General features: G+C 24.7%; 1 protein-coding gene across 1 annotated transcript in view; it reads left to right on the forward strand.

The window, feature by feature from the left end:
- LOC129608899 (electrogenic sodium bicarbonate cotransporter 1) overlaps positions 1–23791 on the forward strand; it is a 127424-nt gene that overhangs the window by 12831 nt on the left and 90802 nt on the right. The window lies entirely within an intron of this gene.

Consider the following 23791-nt stretch of genomic DNA (forward strand, 5'->3'; position numbering starts at 1 on the left):
ACCAATTTTGATTCCTTAGTTACATAAGACCGTCATTTAATAATTGAAGACTATAATTTATTGAACAAGACTATCGATGTTTTCCTTATTTAATAGAAATAGAAAATTTGTGCTTTATATTAGGTGTTATACGAATTTCTAATTTTTAGAAATCAAGATTTAATTATTAAGAAATCAAGATTAAAATATTTAATATATTCAAAATTGAACTTGTTTTAATTTAAATTTAACATGAGTATTAAATGAGAGTCGCAGTGCTTCAAAATAAAGCTATAAGTGTTCGATATGCAAACAAATGAATATTTTTAAATTGACTAGTAAATCAAATATTTACACTTACAATTTCGTTGAACGTACAAAATTAATTTCTAAGCTTATAATGACATTATATTAAATAAAAAAAATTATGGCTTCTATTCCCAAAACCAATGCAAACAAAAAAAGAGGGAAAAAAAACGGTAAATAAAAATTATGTAACTTATTTGTATTTTAAATTCTTTTTGTATCCTGAAAGATCCTTAATAAAATAATGTTATACACATTACATAATGCGAAATACAACAATTTGTGCATAGGTGTGTGTAACTAAACAAAAATTATGTAATAAATTTATTTTCATGGTTAAATTTTTCATAATATAAAATTAAATAAGTTAATGAGTATTTGTGCTTTTCTTTTTTTTTTATTAAAATGAGAAAGGATAAATAGGCATCCTGAGATTATCCTTTTTTGATATATTTAATCTTTACATGCGCCCCGCCCCACCTGTATCTTAGATCTGATACTTTTTATATTTTATGGTTTGCACTTTTAACACAATGGGTATGAAATTAAATATTTCTTTATTAAAACTGTTTTTTTTAAGGGAAGAAGTAATTTCAGCATAATGAACAATATTATATTATATGATCGTGGGCAGATATTCTTCTATTTGTTAAGTATAAAATGACTGATTATATGTGAGTATCCTACGCAAATCAAAAAAAAAAAAACACGAAAATATTTCATGTTTTCATTTAATTTTAAATTAAGACTTTGTTCTAGCTTGTAAAGAGGAATAAATACACGAATAATGTATAGCAAGCTTGTATGCCATCTGTTATTCAAAATGATCCTAATGCATATTTAAATAATAAGAAAAAATTATATTGGATTTTTTATTACAGCACCTCAGTTATCGAATTGAACCGAATACTTTATCATATTCCACTACAATACATTAAGAATCATGCCTTAAGAACCTTGAAATTCAACTCTTTCTTCATTAAGCTCAAAAACAAAATTATCGCAAAATTTTAACATTTCTAATTTTTTTATTTAAAATTCTATAGTACAAGATTAATTAGATAGCATTTCTGAAGGTTGAAAAATTTGAAATAAAATAAAAGAAAAATAAATAAAAAAATAATTTCTTAAAGTTACTTTGCCTTAATGAAATTTCTTAAAAAAGAATAAACAAGAGAAAAAAAAGAAAAATGAAAACAATTTTCCACTTTCAAATTTTGAACTTTTAATAAAAAATTATTTGTTTTTAGAACAATTGTCTAAAATTCTTTTAAATGAAGGAGAGAAAAATTTTTTACATTCCACGCAACTTGGTTTGAAGTTAACATGTTGAATTCTTTTATGCTACTTTTTTTTTAATATTTCACATTTTTACTACACAAATTATATAATATGTATATTAATTGCTTTTATTAAAATTGAGAGCAATCCTACATCGAAATTTTTGTACATTTCTAGCGAGAAAATTGGTCTTCAAAATAAAAAAAAAAATAAAATTTTAATTTTGTTGACTGTTTGGCAGAATACCAGCCTCAAGACTTAAAAGCACAAAAATTCAAGACTTTTTTTACACTGTCATGAAATCAATTTGTGACGAATAAGTTCCAGTCAGCTTATCTAGCTCAATTACAGTGACTAATTTCATGCATATATGACAACATAATTTTTTGTCGGATAAATGTTTGAAAACAGACAATTATTCTGTCATATATTCTGTTATACATTCTGTTATACATACTGTTATACAAACTGTTATACAAACTGTTATTCGAAATTAAATCAAAATAATATTGTTTGATTATATACTCTTTATATTTCAAAAATTTACTACTTAACATCTACTAAAAAATATTGTTTTAGAAATTCAAAAAAGAAGCTGTTTCTCCTTACATCAATTACTTTGAACAATCATTTTATCAACTAGACTTATTAACAATATTTAAGTAAATTTTAAAAGTTACAACTCTCATTTGCAATTTAATTTTAAGAAAAATATAAACTAAAAACTTCCACAAATTCATAATATTTTATACGAAGCAGTTAAAAATCGTAGGAGGTGAAAAGTTTCTAGGAGGTCCCGAAATTATTAAAAACTTCACATACAGCAACCATATAAATTTGGACAAAATTATTTTTTCTGCCCTTCTGTTATTATTTTCATATAATAAATTCTTATTCGCATTCATATTTTATATTAAAATAATAAATTGTAATATAAACATAATTTTCCGGCATTTTAATAAAAGGAGAGTTTCATTATTTAAGATTCTTCTTATATATATATGAGTAAGAAAAAAAATTTTTTTCACATACGTTGTGCTTGTTTGCGTATATTTTTGTTTTCTCCTTTTCTTCTGTTTGCTGCAACATAAAAATTATTATTTTCTTTTCAAAAATAAATAATATTATAAAACCGAATATTTTTCATATTTTATTAGATAATTGGGGGTTTACAAGAATGAGTGTTGCAAACAAAAAACGAAAAAAATAAGAAAAACTTTTGTATATTTTTTTCATTTCATTTTACGAATGCTATTTTGTTGAAAATTTGGTTTTCTTTGTATGAAATTCAAATTTTTTATGCTTATTGCAATTTAGACAAAATATTTCAATTTTCATTTATGTTAAATACTTAAATATTTTGAATACAAAGAATTTTTTGCATATTAAAATTTTAAATGATTCCAAAAACATTCTCAAGATATAGTTTTGATAGAACAATTTTTAAAAAAATTTTAGAATGTTTGGAAGAAATAGCAAAAAGAAAGATAATGGCACTAAAATGCAAGTTATTTACGATTTTTAATATTACATACTTATATTGTTAAAACCACAACTTGAGGCAAGTCTCCACTCTTCAAAAATAATTTTTCTATTAAGAAAGAAAGAAAATCAAAGTTTATTTTTCTCTTGTAATATTTTTTATACAAACAAAAATTATTATAATGTATTCAAGTGGACAACAAAATTTTGTTTTATGTCGAATGAGAGCTACAGTACTGCCGCTTTCACATATTTTATACATACAATGCTGCTCTCACGTGTTATTATTTCGTTCTCAGGACCTCGCTCTGACAAATTTGCAGAGTTAGTTATTTTCATTTTCATTAGAAAAGGTTTACCTCGTTGCTTGGTAACAGAACGAGTTGGGATCCCGGATTTTTGAGTTACCTGGTGGAGTCTCACACGATCAGGTGGTACTGTCTTGTGAAACTCAATGAATTGGGTACGCACAACCGGGTCACTTTATGCTGGGTGCCAGGCCATGTGGGAGGAAATAAAAAGCATATGCGCTAACGAGGAGGGGGGCTAACACACCTCTCCTAGGGCCGGAGCCCTTATGCGTCATCCGACAACATACTATTCGTTGAGAACTAAGAAAGGAATCAAAGAGGAGGCGGTCGGAACGCTGGATAAATCTTCCGTACTTTAATTAATTACGATCTCCCTTTTAAATACTATTGAAAAATTACAATTACTATAAAACATCTTCTAACATGCATTTAAAATTTAAAATATTTGAATTAATTCCTCAAATTTAAAAAATCAGTATTTCCCACAAAAGAAAATGTAAAATTGTAAAATTGATTATGCAAAAGCATTATTATATATATATTTACAACCTATCATACAACAGTAGTTTAAATTATAAATTTAATTATTTATTGATTAATTTATTGAAAAATTTAATAAAAAAATAAAACGTTCCCTAAAAAACTAATATTAATCTCATAATACCAAATTATAAATACAATAATTAATTTACTACATAGCCACAATCAATATATATTTTTACATATATTTTTACATATTAAACAGGTAATTAATATTTATATATTATTTAATAACAAAAAAACATACATGTTTAGCTAAATACTTCACGATTTCATGGCAAATAAAATATTCGTTTAAAGAACATTGTAATTAAATATTTTATTTATTCAATCATAATACTTTGTAATTTAATTCAACTGATTTATATTTGAATATCGCATTTAATTATAATAAAGAAATTAATTATAGTAAATGAAAAATTTATTAATTTTCGCAATTAGCATCACATTGTAAAGTTAAAAACCCGTGATATACAATGTATAAATTTAAATTTATTGCATTAAATTCTTAATAATTAAATAGATCGTGATTTGATTTTTCAATACGTGCATATGTTGAAAATAATAACAGGTTTTTTAAGTAGAAAATAATTTAAATTTTCAAGTAATTACCAAACTTTAATTAAAAAAATATTAAAGTAAATACTTTGGAAATTTTAAATTTCTTTCAAAATTTCATTAAATTAATTTATTAAACTACAACCGGAAACAAAACCATATTCAATGCTCCTGTACCTTGCTCCTTATATTAAATAAGATATTAAAAAAAAATGTCACAATGCCACATTGAGATTTATTCCATTTCGAGAAGAGACTGAGAAAAAGTGGTCTGAAATGAGAACATACTCTAATTGTCCTTTCTCGAAATTGTAAACTAATTCGTCTGCTCGTCCGACCTACAGATAACAGCAAAATTATTATTAAATGACAATTTCACTTCTTTCTGAAAACAATATTAATTAAGCTTTAATTTATCAAATTTCCACAATTGAATTATCAAATTAAATGCCAAAACCATATTTGGTTTAAAATCGAAACAAGAAAATGATCTAAGTGGCTGTCGCATAAACGCCATTTTAATTTCAAATACAACCTTGAGATTAATTAAAATTTTATATAAAGAGTCTGGTTTAGTGCAAATCTGGTGAAATAAACCAAAATTTAGTAATCATCCGTTCGTTTTTGTTTCAAAATGTAATTTATTGAACTATAACATTAAATTCGTAATATTTTTTTAAAAAATTTAATTTTAATCCAATTTTTTTTTTCTTTCGCAATTTGAATTAGTTGGGAGAGGAAATGACATACTTAAAATTATATTTAGTAATCTAGTAAAATTATTTTTAAAATTTTTAATTCATCTTTTCAATGGGAAAAATTTCAGAAATATTGATTGAAATAGTGTGGAATTGTACAATATTATAATTAGATTAGAAATTTGATCGTTTTTCAATTCAATATCATAGCGTGGTGATATTGTCTTCATCCAACCTCCCACACTTTTAATATTTTATTATACATACAATATAAATAAGAATATATGCGTATCTATACTTTTTTTCTAAATAAACATCTTTATAAAATTATATTTTTATTTTTTTCATCGCTATAAACATAATAGCTATTACACTTTTTTTCGTAATAAGAAAAATAAACAATTTGTTAGTTTATACTTAATATATAATCTTGTATATTTTTAGTATATAAAAATATGTACACATTGTAGTGGCATTATGTTTACAGAAAACATTAATTTCCTGGATGTCGCGCGCTTCAATTATATTATATTATTTTATTTCAATAGCGAGCATTCAATGTACAATATATACAATTTAAATAAAGAGCTCTATAAGTATAAGTTAATTTCATTGCTTCAATAAAAAAATATATACGTACCTAGATAAATGTATATTTCATTAAAATATACTCATTCAAATATACGTGTAAGTCGCATAAGAAGAATAATAATAATGATATGAAGATCATTACAATAATTATATTATTATATCACTTCTTCATTCTTGAATTATATACTACACAATTCCTTCCATAAATTAGAGAAATAAAATATTTCATGAGATTTATGACACAATAATGTAGATATGGACGATATTCTTATAAAAAGACTTTAAATTATAACAGTAAAACAGAATATCTCACACTCTTTTATACAATTACATATACATATATCTATATATATATATAGGATAGGTAATTGAATTTTCACTTTTCATTTTTATATAAGTACGTATTCTTTTCAAAATGCAAAAAAAAATTTTATAAAAAGTGTGTACGCATGAAAATGTAAAACATTTATAGTTAAGAAAGTAATTGTAGGATACTTTGTAGAAAAAACAGAAACTTGAATATTGGTAAACTATTTTATAAAAATATATACAATTTCATTTAGACTTTGATAATTTGAATCAAAAACTAAGATTTCTAGTAAAGATTTCTAAGGGTAACAAAAATAGAGTAACCGAGAGGTAAGCGAAATTCCCGAAAAGTCTGAATAAATTTTGGGCCTAATCGTCTATTTCGCTGTTTTACTCGGAAAGTGAGAAGAAAGTGAGTAATTATTATTTATATACTTGTGTAATGTATTTATTGAGTGAGAAGAATTATTTGGTATTTGGTAACACTTTGTTTTTGAAAGTTGATTTAGTTGATTCAGTTGATAATTTAAAAAAAAATGCAAAAATCCAATTGAAAAAATAAGTAATCTTATTGGAAAAGTGAAAGGTCCATTCGAAAATACTGAGAGTTCTGATTTGAAAGTGAATAAACGGTGAATAAAAAAGCGAGATACACAATCCTGCGCTTAACATTTTTATAAAATATTCATTTTTCCAAATTGGTTTTGGGAAGAAAAGCACAGTGGTTTTGAAAACAAAAGCACAGAAGAATGAATACAGGGATGAACAGGCCAACAGGCGCAAAATTATTGATTTTTTAAATTTTGACAATTTTAGATAAGCGACTGATATACTGAGTGTACATACAACTATTTTTATATGTATATTATTATAAATAATTCTACTTTTCATTGATTTTCAACAACAATTCGCAATTTTACTAAAATTTCGACCTTTAGACGGAATTTTTAAAAATTTTTTTAGAACTTTTTAAAAATTTCATAATAAAGTTAATCGATACAAAATTTGTAATAAATTACATTATAAATAATCCGTTTATATTTAACATTTATTCACCGAAATTTTCACTTATATAATTTTTATTTGCAATCTAAAATTTAATGATTCGTATAACATAAAGCCGTGAAATTCTCACATAATTGCGACATTACAAGGATTATAAAAAAAAATTATAAAATTTAATTTTATTGCATTTTATTTTTTTTTATTAACACCTATAAATCCAGGAAACCAATTTTAAAATAATAAAAAAATGCATATGTGATTGATATGTGATTCTTTTTTATTAAATAATACAACACTAATAAATTAACAAGCTACAAATTGTAAGAGATATTCTCGGAGTTCAAAACGGACATACAAATTTATTATAGTTTTAAATTTTAAATTTTTATGAGAGTATAAAAATAATAAGGCTACAATGATTCATACTTGAAAAGAAAATAAAAGTTACACTATTTCTATTAATGTGTGTAAATGTTAGTGAACGTATTTAAATTTTAAGCTATCCAAACAGCAATAATTGAATGAATAAATAAGTGAATTAAATGGAATCTTTGGAGACTTTAATATGACTTTTATCACTGCTATTTTTTGTGAGTTTTTTGAAAATGTTATTTATATAAATATAATTCAATTAAGTTATTATTAAAGTCAAATATCATTAAATTTTTTCTATATTCTATTCCTTATGGAATTTGACAGTGCGATGAAACAGTCTAATACTTAGCGACGTCATAGTTAAAGAATTATTTTTCATTTCAAATGAATATGGTATAATTAAATTCAAAAGTAGATTTTAGAAGGTATTGTTGTCCCGCTTTCAGAAAAATGAAGGATCAGGATAAACGTTCGCACACTTGCTCTCTAGCTATAACTTTGTTTCGTTTGGCTCGCTGTTTAGAAACACTCCTATGATAACTAGATGACATACGATTCCACAAACAAATTCAATCTCTTACATATATTTTTTGATTTTATCCTACAATCCATTGACTAATCAGTACATGATAATAACAATCACCAAATATTTTATAATTTTTTATTAAATTTCTTAAAATTTTAAATAATAACTTAATGTTATCCACTTTCATCTACTTTTAATACTATAATTAGCTACCAACAACAACGAAAAGCAAAAAAAATTTCACTATGAAACAAAAACCTTCAACCATGAAATTAAAAATAAAATTTCATTCATTTTTTGATGGCAATTTGTCCCTTAAGTAACCTTGATAATATGCTTGCATACTGACATCTCATTAATTTTATATACTTATGTACTTATATTATATAGTTACTCCCATGTTTTCATAATGTTGGACATTAAAAATAAAATGAATAATTTAATTATAAAAGAAAGTGTAAAGAAATTTCGAAAAAAAGACGATTACAAAATTAAACAAAGAAAGAAGAATTTTATTAAAATTTTTTTTTTATGTTTTAATTTAGTTTTAGTGCTCTTATATCTTATATCATTAAGGGAAGGCAAAATTAAGGACACTCTTTAAATAATTAGCACTTTTCCAAAAAATTTTTTGAAAAAAGTGCTTATTAGTTTCACTCTGTCCGTCCGTCCGTCCGTCCGTCCGTCCGTCCGTCCGTCCGTCCGTGGACACTTTTTTTGTTTACAAAACTTCTACACCCTTGAAGATAGAAAGCTGAAATTTTATATGTACATAGATCTTTACTAGAAACTTACTTCCGTAGAACAAAATTTTTACCTATCTCCCCCCCTCTAGAAGTTATACCCCCCCAAAACCTTAAAAATGGCCTTTTTTAACTTTTTGTTGCAATGAAACCATAAGCATTTTTGAAATTTTGCAAACGCAGAAAGGCAGTGGCTTGCTTCCCCTAGCGCGGTATGCTATAGTCAAAATTTAGAAAAACAAAATGGCCGTTCAAATTTACCGTTATCTAAAGTCCTTTTTTTCCAAATTTTTGATGTCATTTTTCTTCTAGACCCCAGCCTGTAGAAGCTTGAAATTTTAGTGGCTTATAGACATTTAAAAATAATTTATTTCGTTAGAAGAAAATTTTTTTCCATCTCCACTCCCTTTCAAGTTATCGCCCCTTGAAATTTGTAAAATTTGAATTTTTGACACCTTATATTTCCGAAATCGTACGTTTTTTCAAATTTCTATAAACGCAAAAAGCTAACGGTAAATTCCATGACATTAAAAAATATAATTATTTTCCTTAACTCACACAATTAACCCTTAAAATCGAGCATTATGTTAACCCCTGTTTATATTAATTTTTGCTTTATTTCAAAGACTGCATAAATGGTTCATCCTAAATATATGCAATGCTAGAAATAGTTTCGTTTATAAATGAAAATAATTTTAATAGTGTGGTGGATATACATAGACTGTATTTAAAAGCAGAATTTTCACTTGTTGAAGGGAAAAGTGCTACAATACAAACCATTGGTTTGACCCAACTTTTTTTGAAATCGAAACAATCTTGTACTTGCATAATTCTTACTACATATTAAATGCACACAATTTGTATATAAAATATTGGAATGGTTCGTGACCAGAATATTATAACAGTTTTAATTAAAATTTAATAATTTTTATTAAAATAGTTTTTTGAATAAACATGAAAAAATCATAGATAATAATAAAAATAATAAATAGCATAGATAATAAATTCAGACTAAACAAAATGGGGTTTTATTGCATACGTCAAGGAGAACAACTTAACGTTAAATTAATAAAGTTGGGTCAAACCAATGGTTTGTATTGTAGCACTTTTCCCTTCAGCAAGTGAAAATTCTGCTTTTAAATACAGTCTATGTATACCTATTACACATTCTAAAAATTATTTTCATTCATTTACAAAACTTTTTCTAGGATTGCATATATTTAGGATCAACGATTTATGCAGTCTTTGAAATAAAGCAAAAATTAATATAAAGTGGGGTTAACATAATGCTCGATTTTAAGATTTAATTATGCGAGTTAAGAAAAATAATTATATTTTTTAATGTCATGGAATTTACCGTTAGCTTTTCGTGTTTATAGAAATTTGAAAAAGCTTGCGGTTTCGGAAATATAAGGTGTCAAAAATTCAAATTTCACAAATTTCAAGAGGCAATAACTTGAGAGGGGAAGGAGATGGAAAAAAATTTTCTTCCAACGAAATGAACTATTTGTTAATGTCTAAAAGCCCATAAAATTTCAAGCCTCTACAGGTTGGGGTCTAGAAAATAAACGACATCAAAAATTTGGAAAAAACGGACTTTAGATAACGGTAAATTTGAGCGGCCATTTTGTTTTTCTAAAGTTAACCTTTAATATACCCCGCTAGGGGAAGCAAGCCACTGCCTTTCGGCGTTTGCAAAATATCAAAAATGCTTATGGTCTAGAGGGGGGGAGATAGGTAAAAATTTTGTTCTACGAAAATAAGTTTCTAGTAAAGATCTATGTACGTATTAAATTTCAGCTTTCTATCTTCAAAGGTGTAGAAGTTTTGTAAACAAAAAAGTGTCCACGGACGGACGGACGGACGGACGGACGGACAGAGTGAAACTAATAAGCACTTTTTTTCAAATTTTTTTTGGAAAAGTGCTAAAAATTAACGGTATAATGGAATTTTAGTGATTAACTAGAACGTTTTAAAAATATTATAGAATTCGCTAATAAAAAGAAATTTATAATCACTTCTTTGCACTTATAAAAAATTTTTGTTCAATCCCGAAATGCTACCGAATTTTGTGTCGCACTATATAAGTTTTCTTTAAATGCACATACACACAAAAATAAATAAAAACTAAAAGATTTTTAAACTTTTAACTTTTATGCTTTATGCACTCCAAAAATTTCTTTAATTAAAAAATATTTTCAACTTTTCACTAATTGTTTTTCCACGCACAACATTTAGTGCAAAATTAAAATGAGAAAATCGCATGAAACAAAGAAAATTCTTTAAAAGCTTTTTTTGTTAATTGAAAATTTAACAAAAAAAACTAAATGTTCCAAGTTGTCTGAATATATGCAGTGAAACTTTTTAACAAAGTTAAATTTAAACATGAAATTACAAAAAAAATAACACTTATTTATTTCAATATTTAAAAAATTTTATAACAAGGATCAAAAAAAATTTTATGTATAGCTTTTAAATGAACATCTGAAAATTTTTTAAGAAAAAAACGAAAATGTCAGCTTAATAAGATTCTTTTGAATTTCAATCCGCCTGTTCCGTATGACTTATTCTGATCCTTTTTTAAATTTTTTTTTTTCTTCGTTATAAATCAAAAAAATCACATACACGAATAGAGAGAAAAAAATGCTATCCTTTTTAAAAAATTATTTTATCACCATATCTGACTTTTAAATGTTATTTACGATATAAACGTTATACTTTTTATTTCGATCTTTAATTAAAAGAATTTTTAAAAAAGTTGGGTCAAACCAATCCAGCACTTTTCCTTTTAATAATTGAAAATACTGGTTTTAAATAAATCTAGCGCTATGGAATATATTTAAAAAATTACATACATTTGGGATGAACAATGTATGCAATCTTTGAAAAAAAAACGATAACTTGAGTGGGGGGTGAAGATGGGAAAAAAATTTTTTCCAACAAAATAAACCATTTATTAGTTTCTAAAAGCCGATAAAATTCAAGGCCTAAGTTCTAGAAGAAATACGAAATCAGAAATTTGGACAAAACAGATAACGATCAATTTTAACGGCTTTTTTTTTTTAAAGTTCAAATATGGTATGTCTCAGTAGAAGATAGCCATAGCGACTAGCTTTTCTGCAAAAATTTGAAAAATGCTTTTTATCTTCAAAGGTGTAGAAGTCTTATAAATACGTCCATCGACGGACGGACAAAATGAAACTAATGAGAACTTTTTTTCAAAATTTTTTTTGAAAAAAGTGCTAAAAACGAAAAATTTAAAAAGGAAAACCATTCGTGTAAGTCACTGGAATAATAGAAGGGGATAGGTACATAATAAGTACTATAGAGAAGTGAAATGAGTAAGTTGATTTTACTGAATCCTCTTTGAATTAAAAATAAATTTGTTAAAATAAAGGCTAAACCCAAAAATTAAGGACAGCTTACATTTTCTTTTCTTCTTTTTTTTTTTCAATTTTCTTTCCCCATTTTTTGCTTACTAATTTAATTTGTTTTTTTTATTTATATTTTCCTTGGAATTATGAAATGGTACCAACTAAAATGAGAAAAAAAAAGTTAAATTTAGCTTAGATTTTTAAATTTTTTATATTTTTCAATTTTAATAATTAATAATAATGAAAAAAAGGTCTAATATTGGTATAAAAATGAAATAATTTTTTTTTCAGTGTAGAGGCATTCAAAAAAAACATTTCGTTTAACTGAGTAAATTTAAAATTAATAAATTACAGTTTATTCTTGTTACGAACCATTTTAGTCGCTTAATAATATCAATTTACTTCAACTTTTTTAAAATTTACGAAATTTGATGTAGGAATTGCACCTGATCATATAAATATAATTTAAATATTTCTCAACTTCTCAAATTTTCTGAGTACAAATTGAAAAAGTTTTAAATTCGAACCGACTGGACAGACCATTTTAAATAGATCGAGTATATTGGTCTAAGCGAAATGTGAAAAAACATGCCCGTTTTTAATATATGTAAAGGCATAGTACATAATTTTCGGGATTCTAAAATTTTAAGCAAATAGAAGAAAACCGAGAAAAAATAGAGTTTACCGCATAAACTCTGTGATACTCGTACGAATTTATTGTGCTATATGCGAATTTGTTATGCTATAGCTGACTATGGGACAGACTACGACTTTAAGTTGTCCATAATAATTAATGCAAAATTTCAGCACTGTGTTTTCAATATTTTCTTAAATATGGCCAAACTACTATTGAAGTTGTATGGCTGACTACCATAACGAGTCAAGACATTTATCAAACACATTGGCCCTACTTATTAATTTACTTGTGCGAAATTTTTAATATCATAGCGTTTACAGCCAAATAAATTTTGAAGTTGTATGGCAAGTACCCGAACCAGTACCCCGATCATACCCAATTTAAATAGGGTTCTCGCATTTACTATAATAAATCATTTGTCAAAATTTGATGATCATTCCTTTACATTTCTCTATAATCCTCTCTCAATAAACATAAACATTATTTTTAACAAAATTAATTTTTTTCATAATTTATCACTATTTTTCTCTCATAATTATTTTCTTTATAAAATTAATTTTAAATTTTAATTTTAGAAAAGCTTTTCAAAAAATATAAAATATAAAATTTAAATTTCTTCCATTATAAGCCATAGAAGCAATTTTAAAAGTGTTATATTTTCTAATTATAAAGTTACTGTTGTAAAATATTCTAATGCAATAGAATTGTTTGAAAAATTCTTAAAGAATTGCATCAGCAAACAGGAAACATTTTGTATACATTAACCGGCGTGTGTCTATTGCAACAAATACATGTATTATGTGTGAAAACAATAAACAATGTACGCAAAATTATTTCATTGTATAGCTCTAACTAAAATTGAGGAAAAAAATTGAAAACTAAATTTAGTCGCCATGTTATTTTTCATTCTAAAACAATCTAACTATTTAATTGTCACTCTGTTTATTCCAATTAGATATGTTTTTTAAAGTTTTTATATTGCACTGAGCGTATGGGAAAATTACAAATATCAGTGATATTCAAAATAAATCCCGTATATTTCACTATGGGTAGCAGACTTTGTAAACACATGACGAATGCGATAGTAAAATATAACAGTAAATTATTAAATCAAAATTTCAATAATTGAGCTTAAATATGCATATATTGTGTAAATTATAAACACTTGTTAACAAAAAACAAATTGGAAGCACTGCAATAATTATATTTTTCCACTAAATAATGGGTGCGTTCTTATTATAAACATTTTTATATATTTTTATATAATTACAAATTTAGTATTTTAAACTACTTTCACACTAATTGGGAATAAATGGTATACATTAAAAGTTCCTTATCGAACTCCATATGACATTTCATTGTTTAACAAGTATTTTTCGCACAAAAAAATTTAAAGGCATCTACAGGAATAAATCTGCAGTATTATACAGTATTTTTAATGATCATCTTAACCCTCCTTAACTAATCTGGTGCAGTTGGGAGGACATTATGCTTGAATTGTTATACTATTGAATTCTTAAATATTATGACCCCGAATGGAACACAGATGTAAATAATAAATTGGATAATTTAAAAAAAGACTTATGGCTACAAACGTATTACTGTTGAACACCGCTGGTATATTGTATGAAATATGTGATTGTGCAGTAACTATAAAGTGTTTAAAGTATACAAAATTTAGAAGAAAAAAAAATAGCTTGTCACTTGATTATTATCTTTATTTTAGCATGGGTTCAAAATGTTTATAATTGACATGATCAGCTGTTTTAATTAAATTTTTATTACCTTGACTTATAATTTATATTGCATATGACATTTAATTACGCAGCAGTATAGTATACTTACTGTAAAAAAATTTTTAATATTGTACTTTTCTATACCTTTTAAAAACTGGTTTTAAAATAATAAAATAGAATTTGAAAGAAAAAATTGTAAAATAAAAATATTTGCATTGATTTATTTTATTTCCTTTTCTGCTTTTCTTTTTTGTTTTGTATATTTTCACCAATTATTTTAGTGTTAATGCTAAGTACCTGACCAGGGATAGGAAATGTAATACTTTTGTATCATTAATAATATGTATGTAATTGAAAAATAATTTTGAAGCTGAGGCAACCCTGAACAATTTTGCAGCTTAAGATTTTTGACATTTTTCATATTGAAGTCACTTGCTACCATTTTTATTCGTCTAAATAAATTATATAACCTGTTTTAAAACTGACATTGAGTTGTGAACACATTGCACACTTATATATGAATATCATTGAAATAATATAGTGAATTGAAAAAGCAAAACACTCCATGTATCACACTAAAAATTTTTGAATTTCCACCACTATTGTATAATAAAATTGTGAGAATTTTCAATGGAATGTGATTGTAAATATAAATATTAAACGTTTTTAATACTTTCTCATAAAATAATTATTGCATTTTTTACACTTTACCGTGTAGTAATTGTTATTAATTAAATTTTATGAATAAACATTTTGCATGAAATTTGTTCATAATATTATTGAAGATTAAGAATGATATGTTTAATTATATTATATTGTGGCAGATCAAGTTTTAATTCTATTTACAATACCTTTAAGTCTTCTAAAAATTCCAATTTCAAATTCGTAAACTAAATTCGAAAAAATTACATATCCAAACTTCCATATTTTAAGTGGACAAATTGTTTTATGAAATTCATTAACTTCAGATATTCCATAATCGGCACAGCATCCCCAGCTCAAAATACATTAGAAAAAATTCTTATTATACCTTATAATGAACAGTAAATCTTTTATATGCAATCTTTGCAATGGCATTACCATTTAACGATAATATGCAGTAAATATTTTTTCTGGCAATAAAGGTGTCATAAAAGATTTTTTTTGTTTTTCTGCATAACTAACGAAACAAAAAAAAAAAATCATAAGATTTTTCAATAATGTTGCTTGTGAAAAATCTAGTCAATTACACTGGATATTTTTATCTTAACTATAATATAAGTTGACATTCAATAAGCTACTTGTTGTTGTTAAATAAAAAAGAAATGATTATAAAGTGTGTAGGGAAGAAAATTGTTTTTTTTTTCTTCTGTTTCTGTTTAATGTGTAAAACTACTTAAATGCTCATGTGATAAATAGAAAAAATCAAGGTTAAAAAACTGTTTACAGCTATTCAAAAAATACTTTCTTAAACACTATAACTGCATACATAATATGTACATATGTATATACAAATAAAATTTGTTCACATAACATGTATATTAAAAATTCTTTTGTAAATGTTCCCAGTTGGCAAAAATTCAAACAAAATATTAATCACAATGAATTTTAATATTGATAAATTGGCATTGAAAGTTCACTCCGGTATAACCAATGTGTAAATTTGAAATTTTGACCCAGTCTTTATACTATGTATAAATATTTAAAGCTCTTACATGAATTAATCCTCAGCATTTAGTAATAATTTGTTAAGTTTTTGAGATAGATTTTGTTTTATTTTTTTCTTGTGTTTTGGCCTTCCTGGGAGCTTTTAAGAAAATTATTTTATAGTTGTGTGTTCCTATATTTAGTGTATCTTAAAAATTTTTATATCGTATTTTTTATGTATGCACAATGTGTGCGTTGTATATATCAGTTTTAAATTTATTTACTTTTAACCCAGTGACAGCATTGATACTTAATATGCTCACTTATATTTCATATTGAAGGTGTATCCTACTTTTTACGACACAAGACGCGATGATTGTACAACTTGCAGGAGCTTTATTCAGATTTACGAGTATACGCCAAGAGGCAAGAATTTCAGTCCAATGAAGTTAATTATAATTTATCGCAGAATAAATTGATCTGAAACCATAAATTATTGGTAAATTCACAAATTATTGCCATTGTTATATTTTAAAAATATTTCTAAAGAATTTTTTAACTAAAAATCTTATCCAACGAAAACGAACATTTATTTTAAAAATAATATCATTTTTATATTTTAGCGCTGAATGGGTTAAACGAACTCTCTTTATTAGTATATATACATTGATTTATAAAAAACAACCACGTTGTTCCTAAAATTATAACACGATTTCATACACAGCATGACAACATATTTTCCCCTTCTGTATATATTACGATATAGGCAACCAATAAAAGCAAAACAAACGAAAATAAAAAAGTTACTGCTTTATGTGGATAATTCAAACATTTAAGTTCTAATATTAGCCAGTCAGTTTTTATACACTGAAATGTTGTACAAAAAACTTATTTAAGAGTTTTTATTTATGAACAGTACACTATAGGTATAGATACTCGTATATTGGTATATACAGCACTGTGTACAGTATATCTCAGTAGCAATGATATAAACTGTAGAATGTAGAATGTAGTGTAGAATGTTTAACTTAAAAAAATGCCTTTAAAGCTTTGCTACCCCGTTGGGTCTCATTATAATTTTTTTTTTCTATTTCATTCCCTTCAATACTGTGTCTATTGTATATATTTTGATCTATGTAACTGTATATATTCTTAAAATAAAGCAAAAGAGAAAAGTAAAATAGGAAAATTGCTTAGAAAAATTGTGTACACGTACATTAAGATTTTATCATAAAATATCTAAAACATTAGCCATGATTTTTCAATTCCTACTGAATAAAAAAAAAACAAATTTTGTATTTTTTTTTTTTCAAAATATAACTATGTACATGAATATTCATTAAGATACAAACAATATGCAGCACATAATACAAATCATTCGCGAGAATGGCGCCTATTTTTCATATTTTCAAGGAAAAATTGGAAAAACTTGCACTTAATTTAAAAAAAAAAAATTAATATGCAAGTATTAAACATAAAGCAGACATACCATAAAATTTAAATAATGACAGTAATAAAAATTAAATTTACATTTTAACTGTAAGGTATGGAAATTTCGAATAATAAAAATCTAAGTTAGTAATTTTAATAAATGATTTACAAGAATAAATTATTTGTTTTTCCAAAACTTTGATATGCTGGAAAATTTTAAAAATTCTTTGAAAAAGTAGAAAAAAAAACTAATTGAAATGTCCTTTAAATTGACTGTAAAATATTGCAGATAACAAGGATATAAAAGAAACATTGAAAAAATGATCACCGGCCCAAATAAATGATGAAATTGTTAGCCGATCTTTACAATCTGGGTCAATTATAAACATAATTAAATCCATAGAGCTAAAGTTTAAAAAAAAAATTAGAGAAAAATTTTTATTGAAACTAAACATGTAAAAAGTACCACATATAGCTGAGGAAAAAATTGTAATGCCTATGTACTTAAATTTAAGTCCTTTCAAAATTCTAATAAATTTGTATATGGAAGTGATTCTTAAAATTCATATACATGATCTAGAATTCAACTGGAGTACTCTTAAAAATAATAAAAATGTCAAAAAGTCCTTCATTACAAAATATTAAAAAACAATTTTTTTTCTTTCATCAATTCTCAAATAAACAGAATTTCATATTCTAAAAATTTTTCAATTAAAATTATCAAATCATACGCAAATAAGTGTAAAATTGAAATAAAATCATTTTCAATAAATTCAAGTTAATCAATAAACACACATATGAATATAAATAAATTGAAATATATATATAGACTATATGCTTTACATGAATACCACATGAACATTGTATTGACAGGAGTAAATGGGAGAACTTGTAATCTCATGATATAGAAAAACATTCTAATCAAAATATTTTCAATTTTGAATTTAATTTCAAATTTACATCAAGTAAAGCAAGCATTATATCAATACAACATCCTTTGTATTCATAGACAAGTTTTTTTTGGATACATCGAACTAATTAACGATGCTGTTATAATTTACGTATATATATCTAACATAAACTGATAGATTTAACTTTGTGTACAGTGTCAAACCAAAAGAAGCAGTAAAATATCTAAGGACAAACTATAGATACAGAATTTACATAATGAAAGCATCTCCAGTAAGCGATTAATAAAGTCACAGGAGTCAAGAACAGTTAACTAAATAAACTAATATCTGCGGCGCTGCTTTTTCTAAGACATGGGTAAAAATGGTACCAGATACATTCAGAACGAAATATTGCAAGAAATGCTTAGTATTTGTTCAATTTGCAGGATCTTTCACATACTAAAAATTAGATTGTATTCAAAACATTTTTCCGAATAATTAAATACTTCATTTAAAATCCGATACAATTTTCTAGGTGAATTGAAATTTAACCTTGTTTTTCATTGGTATTTAATTTACACTTATTAATATATACAATATATATATGTATATGTACATATGTATATTTAATTTTTTTTGTTAAATTTTAGAGATGATTTTTAAAATTTTCCATATAATATGTAAAGTGGGATTTGGCCTAATATCACATTTTATCAAACCAAGTATTACGAATATCCTTTTGAACTCGTATCAAATTTTATGAATATATTTTTATATTTCTTATAAATATCCTTGACATTTTCTACACAATAAAATAAAAATTTTTTTTTTTTTAGAAACAGAAACGACATTGAGATCAATTATATTATACCATGTTGTTGTACAACACAAGAACATACACATATATTATATACAAATACTCATAAATATAAGTATTAAGTTGCATACATACATATTTTATGTAGACCTATAATTACAATATTTTTATATATTTTAGAGAATTGCTACCGTTTTATTAAAAATAAAAAAGTGTTCTAAAAATCAATATGAGAAAAATAAAAAAAAAAAGTTACTAAAGTTCATGAGTAATTTTCAGCCTATATGTATACAGAAATGTATTAAACAAGTATAGTTATACACTGCAAACCCTACTATACACATTCTTATTATTCACTGGTATGAGCCTTGGCAGTGAACTTTTACTAAATTACTATACTTTTAATAATAAATTACCACAATAAAGTTAAAATTAAATATAGGCATTGCAGCATTTCTTTATTTTTATTTTCGATATTTAAACTTTCAAATACACATCGCTAAAATATACGATATGAAACATACGATATTTAATAATGTACAAATAATCAAGAATTTTTAATTACAAACTCGCTAGAATTGTAAAACTCGTAAAATTGTAGTAAAAACAAAAAACTTTTTTTTTATTTTAATGAAGAATTTTTCAGATATATAGATCAGATATGTAGTTTTTAGAATTAAATAATTTCACGCCAATATTTAAACTGGAAAGAAATTACGTTTTTATTTAAATAAATCTTCATACGATTTGTGATGTAGTTGACATTATAAGTGGCATACATTTCCGAACAACGAAAATTAATTGCTCCTTTAGAAGACGATGAATAAACATCAAAGTAACGTAAAAAAATTATCTACCAAACTTCGTTTCTTTATTTCTAATACTCATTTGCTAGGTATCTTGTCTTCTGAAACACAAAATGTATTGGACTGAACTATATAACTAATGTCAGAATTTGTGGAGCGGCAGATTATTACTCTCTTTTCTTATGTCATTCCCTACTTTTTTCAATTGAGATTTTGCCATCAAAAACAATAAGCTGTTGTTATTTAGTCAAATAATAGATGGACTTACGGTTTACAACTATAGGGTTGTGCCAAGCAAACACACATCAAACAAAATCAAACCTTCCAGAATAAGGGCCTTCGTAACATGGTGGATTTTGGTGTTTCCCAGAAATAAGTTAAGAAATAAGGAACTGTGCCATGAAATATTAGACACGTTTGGAATAACATATAAAAATTAATTCTTTATGTAGACACAAAAACACTATCGAGTATAATATAGTCTCTTTGACCAGTTTTAGGAGTTTATGACTATCCAGGTGCGTTTTAGGTTGGCAGCCTTATTCTCAACCAAATAAGTTTATTTCGTCTTTTCAATACACATTGTGTGTATTACTGAACCCATTTTTGAATTTAAACAAGATCGAAATACATCCTATTCTAAGGGAACTTTCTTAATTACATAAAACTTAATTACGGTCAAGGTCGGAAAATGACAGAATTTTTAAATATATTAAATTTAAACTTTTCTAATTTTTTATGCCTACATCACACCAAAATGAAGGAATTGTTTTAAAAATCTTCTTAGAAAAAATTTCTTTCACTCCTGAAAATATGCAAAGTTTAATTTCACTTATAAATTTTTGTGTAAATTGGAAAGTTTTTTAAATATTTTATTTTTTAAGTTTTCTCTTATTTTTTATTGATTAATTTTGTTTACTTTTAATAATTTAACTATCTGACTGACTTTTTTAGAAGAAATGAAAAATATGTATATGAATGTAAGAACAATGAAATAAATTTTTAAGATTATTCATAAAGACAAAAAGGGTTTTACTTAATTTATATTTTTTGTCTTTGTGAAGTAATTTAGTATTAAGTAGATGGTATTGAAACGAATGTTTTAGTAAAATTCAATATTATTGAATTTCATATATGCAAAATACTTGTAAAACAATCTAAAGTCTAGACTAGACATTTATAAACTAAAAAAAAAATAGTACCCATAAAATTAGAAAAATATAAATTTCTTTATATTTAGGAAATATTTATATAAATTCATTTTAATTTTTCAAATTTATTCTATACAAGACGATTTTAAAAACAAAAATGTTGTAGAATTTTTAGATTCCTGCTCCACCCCTCCAAAACTATAGTTTTAATAACTTTATTTAACAACAAATTTATTGCTCGGCATTCTGCATTTATTAATGAATAAATTTATTAAATTGTTTTTATTTAATTTATCATAAAATATGACTTTAAAACTAGATCGTCACAGTTCTTCAAAAGATATTAAAAACTAAAGAATAATTATGGGAAATTAATCAGATTTTAAAAATTTCACATCATTTACATTTCTTATTAAAATGTATTGAAAAAATTATTTGTACTTTCTCTTTATTCCATCCTAACATTCGATTACATAAAAATATATTGAATATAGCTATCGAGAAGGCAAGCAAACCCATAATTACAAAATAATATATTACATATTGTGTGGGATTAACAATATACCTGCGAATTAACTCACAATATATGCACTAATAGAATAATATTTTGCAAATTTGTATACTAATAATAAACACTTTTTGGTAAATATATACATACATAAGATAAAAATATTAAATATATATGTATGTATGGATTTGCAAACAAAAAAAAAACATTTCTAAAATTTTATAAACTTTATTGTGTACACAAAATTTGAAAATAACCTTCGGAAAATTCAATTTTTAAGAATGATTTATTTAATGACGCAGGTATTTAAATATTTAATGACATACATATACATAAATAGGTAAAAATACATAAAAAATTAAAATTTATTGGTAAATTTATTTTCATTTGTTTTTTGTTTTCATTTTTGTTATGGTGCACAATAAGCACAAAAAAATTCATATTGTAAATTCGTATATGCTCACCTGAGCTGAAATCCGGTCAATCAATTTTCCGATTGTTTTTGATCTCTATTATTTGTTTTTCTCTTTTTTTCTATCGGTAAACACAAATATTTTTACAAATATTCTAAGCTTCGTTTTTTTTCATAGAATTTTTTTGTTTAACAATAGTTATAGAACTGTCACTATAAATTCATTTAAAATCCCATTAACTTTTGTTCCTCATAAATAATAAAAGTATTCACACCTATTCAAAAATGACATTCCATCATATTTTTAATTTATTACCAAGAATTTTGTGTTTTTATTTTTTTTTTCCTCTGAAATCATTACGTATAATTTTAATTATATTTGTAGATTCTAATTGTGTAGCTTTAAAAAAATAAAGAGACTTTTAAATTTAAAAAAGTCAAAATTTTATTTAAAAATGCCTCATTTGTTTGTGCCAATTTGAAGGTGGTTCACCTTATTAAATGTTATAAAATTGAAAGTAGACATCTTTTCTTATTAGTTATATGCGATTTTTGGAAATTAAGAATTTTATGATGCAGAACAAGATTTTATAAAAATAAATCCAAAATTAATTTAAATTATCACCGGCACTCCCAAAATTTTTATTGTATTAATTTATATTATTTTAATTATAAAAATATCCCATCATTTTTTTTTATTTTTCAATAAAATTTATAAATTATTAATTATAAAATAAAATTTTATTAAAAGCTATTAAAAATTATTACTTAAATTTGAGTTTCTATATGAAATCGTTATAACAAAATTAATTTTAATATTTAAATTTGTAGAACTTTATTCGAATCAGTTATTGTCAACCTATATAATAATTTATTATATACAATATTTTAACCCTTTATGTCCTTAAATTTTGAAAAAATTAGAGAACGAATTTTTAAAATTCTCTTTTACCAAATGCAACTCCCGACTTACAATATAAGAATATACGTGCGCGTTAGACCTCAATGACAATAGATTAAGTTGAGACGTGTAAGGTTAAAATTCATAATTTTTAAAATTAAACTTGCAATATACTTATTTTAGGAAAGAAAAAATGTAAGGCCAATATGCAAGACTCCAGTTGTATATATACTATAGATTGTAGATTTTTAAGGGAACTGAGTGTAACAGTGGTATCCTCCGGGCCACCGCAGTCGCAGTCAATCGCGACTTATTGTAGCCTCCCCATGCCCCCAGCTACAATATCTCCGTTCCAAGTATGAAACTGGAGTTGTAAATATACTACTATAATAGTAGTTATAACTATAAATTGTGATTCATTTTACGGTATATGTTACGGCAATAAAATTATTACGAAATTTTTGAATATCAATCGATTTTGACTAAAACTAATTAAGTATTTGTAAAATTTAAATTTCAATAGAACCTAAAAGAAAATAAAATAAACAAAATTAAAATGTTTTAAAATTTTAGAACAATATTAATAATAAGATCATAAACAACAATTCACATAAAATTAAATGAATAATCCTAATCCATCAAAAATTTTAACCTTGAAATCAAAAATGCTTTCAAATGCAACCACCACCGCATAACTTTAATTAATCAAAATAATTTAAACATGATATTTTTGCCTTAAAATTCTCAACAAAATTCCACTCCATTAAATGAATTTTACTGTTTTTTTTTTTGGTTCAT

The sequence above is a fragment of the Condylostylus longicornis genome, unplaced genomic scaffold (assembly GCF_029603195.1).
Source record: "Condylostylus longicornis isolate FDR11 unplaced genomic scaffold, ASM2960319v2 ptg000037l, whole genome shotgun sequence".
NCBI lineage: Eukaryota > Metazoa > Arthropoda > Insecta > Diptera > Dolichopodidae > Condylostylus > Condylostylus longicornis.